The sequence below is a fragment of the Vombatus ursinus genome, unplaced genomic scaffold (genome assembly GCF_900497805.2).
Source record: "Vombatus ursinus unplaced genomic scaffold, bare-nosed wombat genome assembly UNPS02014802.1, whole genome shotgun sequence".
Classification (NCBI taxonomy): Eukaryota; Metazoa; Chordata; class Mammalia; order Diprotodontia; family Vombatidae; genus Vombatus; species Vombatus ursinus.
The window spans coordinates 16079619-16084049 of NW_020954580.1; positions in this window are offsets into that span (position 1 = coordinate 16079619).

A 4431-nucleotide genomic window follows, 5' to 3' on the forward strand; every position below is an offset into this window, starting at 1 on the left:
GCTGCTGCTGCTGCTGCTGCTGCTGCTGCTGCTGCTGCTGCTGCTGCGGCAGCCGCTGAGAGAATGTCCTATTGCAGCCCAAGCACTCAAGTCTCAGTCAGGGAGCAGTCTCGGGGACTCCTCCTCTTCAGCTAGCCCGGCCCCAGAGCCACGCCTTCCAGCTCCGTCCACCCTCCCCCCACCCCTTCGCCTCAAACACACCTCCCCCTCTTCCCAGATTGAAGTCCCGCCCAGCTGGCTGAGCACTCTGCAGATGCTGCTGCTGCCGCCCGCCGCCGCCGCCGCCGCCGCTGCTGCTACCACCGCAATGTCTTGGGTGGGAGGGGCGGAGCACTGGTCCAGTCCGTCCTGCTGCTGCCACCGCCTCCTTCTTCCTCTTTCCTCCTCCTGCAGCCAGCTCGCCGCCCGGTGGTGACAAGAATGTGTGGAAGCTCCGAGGAGGAAACGGGCCAAGCCACACACAGCTCAGCCCCGAGAGCAGGTTGCAGTGTCCGAGCTGTGTCTTGTGTTCTGGAAACCAAGATGCATGTAATAGGTCTAGTTCCTGTGGAGACAGAGGGCTAAAGCATGCTGCAGAGGGGCTTACCGGGTCGCTATGGTACCTCAGATTTTCCTTACAGCCAGCCTCAGTTTTTTTTTTTAATCATTTAGGAGAAAGAAGGATCCAGCAATGTGTCTAATAGACCCCAGCAAAGGAGGTCTGCCTATAAACATGGTCTTTTGCCGCTCCTCCAATCCAGTGAACTGTTAGTGTTAATGCACCCCCAAAATAGAGTATTCTTGCTAACAGGTGGCTGAGGTCTGACTTTGGCCAGTCTACTTGCAGAGAGCTCTGGACAGGGGTTAGGAGACTTGTGTCCTAGTGCCAGTTCACGCAAGGAAGATCTACACCTTGACCTTGGGGGGGGGGGGATGTGGTGGTGCAAACCTCACAGCTCCCATGAGGTGCAGTTTTTCTCAACTGTCACATGGTGACTATGATCCCGGTCCTACCTACCTCATTGATTATTGTTAAGCTATAATGAGGTAATATTAAAAAAAAAAAAAAACTAAACTCTTGAAAAGTATACACATATAAAGGCAAGCCACCAAAGAGTGAGGATGAGGAAATAACAAGGGTCCATATTACAAAAAGGAAAAAAAAAGACATCTGCAGTCCCTGATAATAAAAACTAGGTTGGAGGAAACTAAACTATTAGCAAAGACATCTTTCTAATCAGAGAAAAAACGACTAAGATATAAAAGTCAGATACTGCTTAGGATTTCTTGGATTCTTCTTGAAGAATCCTGGCTCCCTTACCTTTTTACCTTTGTGATTTTGGACAAGTCTCATAACCTCTCTAAGCCTCAGTCACTCTCCTTAAAATGAAGAGGTTGGTTCCACTAGACAAGGGTGGTTTTTTTTTTTTGTTTGTTTTGTTTTGTTTGTTTGTTTTTTGTTTTGTATCACTGTATCGACGACCCCTTGGGCAGTCTGATGAAGCCTATAGACCCATTCTCAGAATGTTTTTAAATCACTGAAGGAAATGCTGAATGTCAGTTAGAGGTGAGGAAAATAAAGATGAAAAAAATTCCTCTATCTTGTTCATAGACCTCCATGTAAAATCTATGAACCTCTTGGAGGAGGTGGACCCCAGATTAAGAATTTCTGTACTAGAAAACGCCTATTATCCCTTCTAGATTTAAATCTAGACTTAGACCCAGTATCTAAGTCAGATATTGAGAGTCACCATAAGGTGGGGAATGGAAAGGTTCACTCAGAGGTGTGGCTTAACATATTTGAGCAGCTCTTGCACAAGAGCAATTTCACTTTTTCATCTATTGTTAGTCTTTCTTTCTTCTCTCCAGTGCTCCCCAGACCCCCTAAGTGGGACCTGGAGGAAACCAGGGCAACCAGAGACATCAGGAAAAGGTAGGGGCAGAAAAGAAAAACCTCAAAAGGTATAACAAATAGAGAAGTGCAGTAGAGACCATGGAATTTTATCAGCAATTTGAATACCCACCAGAAACTAACGTGATGAATCAAGGCCAGAAAGTCACTTCCTCCAGTGGTTTCTTATCCTTGATTTGTATCAAAGAAATTTTAAAAATACTTTGCAAAATTTATAGCACTATATAAATGCTAATTGTTATTATAATCATACCCCATTATTGACTGATTCCCATTGGTCAAACTAAAGAAATTATATTTGTCCTTCAGTAGCTTAGAATATAAGCTTCTTAAGAGTAGAGCTCATTGCCTTCTTTGTTTTTGTATCCCCAGGGCTTACCATGGGTCCTGAAATATAGATGATGTTTAATAAATGCTTGTTGATTAAGTATCACTTGTCTGCTGGTGTTGCTTTATCCTTCCTTTATTTCAGGTAGGGTCAGAGGACGAAAAATTGCCCTTGATCTTTTTAAAGCAATTAAACCTACCGGCAGACACGTAAACTACATCTATCCACTCTCCTCTCCCTAAGCTGCAATTTTTACATAGGCTTTTTGTACTCCAAGCACCTGTCCTCTTTTAAAGACATATTATTGTACTGGGGCAGGTGGGTGGCACGATGGATAGAGTGCTGGGCCTAGAGTCAGGACCTGAGCTTAAATTCTCAGATAGTACCGGTGTGACCTTGGGCAAGTCACTTAACCTGTTTGCCTCAGTGTCCTCATCTGTAAAATGAGCTGGAGAAGGCAATGGGAAACCATTCCAATATCTTTGCCAAGAAAACCCCAAATGGGATCACATCAAGAGTCAGATATAACTGAAAAACAAATGAACTATAAAAAAATAACTTCTCAAAGCTCCCAATTTTCATAATTAGGACAAGACAGGAGAATTTGGAGAGTACTGACAATACTTTCCTTGAGAATACTTTTTGTCTTTGGAGACCATCCTTGGCTCCAACAGGTTTCCTTTCTTACCTACCCTGCCCAGTCTCATTTCTGGAAGTAGTTGTACATTTGGCCAGGAAGAAATCCCAGAGTATTCCAGTGTGTAGTTCCTCCCTCAGGAACTTATCCTTCATGAGCTTCTACTCCCCCCACCCCCACTTGCCCTAGGAGAACCTGTTGTTCTGTACGGCTCTGTGTCCTTCTTCAAAATGAAGAGATTGAACTAGATGACCTCTAAGATCCCTTCTAAGGAGAAATTGGGGGGAAGGCTCTTTATCAACCTTCTGGACCTATAAGGAATCCAGATCCAAATAGGAGACATAAGTTCTAGGTGCCTTGGGAAAGAAAGTATTAGGTTTTGTTGTCACTTTGTCCCATTACTTCTCTAATGTGATTTTGACTTTCTGGACTTCAATATACCACGTCTCAGTTTTACTGTCACCCTGGAACCTCCTTCAGCACCTGAAACTTCCTCACCCTAGATTATCTATTTGCCTCTGAGACCTCCATATAATGGAACATCCATCCACTAGGTTGGTCTATTCCAATTTGTGAGTTCCTCTCTGGGGCCTCCATTTTGGGGAAAGATCTAGGCCAGCCAACCTTTATTCTCTACCTGGCTGGGCTTCTGACTTTCTGGGCTTGGATACTCTGCCATTGTTGTAGTTCAGCCATCATTCTGGAAGAGAACCAATGCCATCATGAGGGTGATGTGTTGATGTGCTTGTGAAGTGAATTTAAGTGAGGCAAAGCTATGCAAATTTGTCATCTCGCTCTATCCTCCAAAGTCATTGAAGTCCAGTGGCAAGACAAAGTCAAGATGACTGGAAATGATTTGAGTATCTTCAACACATCCCTGCTTAAGTTCTGCTCCCTTTGGTGAGTTGTCTTCCTCATTAGAATATAAGCCCCTTGAGGGCAAAGATTGCCTTTCTCATTGCTTGCATTTTGGGAGGGCAGCTAGGTGTCAAAATAGAGTGCTGGGCCTGGAGTCAGGAAGACCTGAGTTCAAATCCTTCCTCAGATACTTACCAGTTGTATATCCCTGGGGTAAGTCACTTAACTCTGTTTGCCTCAGTTTCCTTATCTGTAAAATGAACTGGAGAAGGAAATGGCAAGCCACTGCAGCATCTTTGCCAAGAAAACCCCAAGTAGGGTTACAAAGAGTCTGATATCTACCAATGTTCCATTCTAACATTCCATTTTTATTGGCTAGCCATGGTCCTGAAAAAGAGATGACTAAACCATTTAAACCATTCTGCATAAACAATTGAACAACAACTAACAGTGTCTGTAAGCACTTGTTGCTTGTTGCTTTTCTTGCCTGATGATGAGAGACCAGTTTAAAGATGTGAAGGGCAGAATGAAAACCAACTGATTTGAAGTAAGACTTCAATACAAAATGTAGCACTAGGTAAAGACTCCAAAATGGAAGTTCTTTGGCACTGAATTGGAGCTACAATTTCTTTTGGGAATAAAAGTTGATGCTTTCTTTTCAACATGCAGTCTTAGAATCTTAAGTTCAAATCCCAGTGACCCTAGGCAAGTCTCACT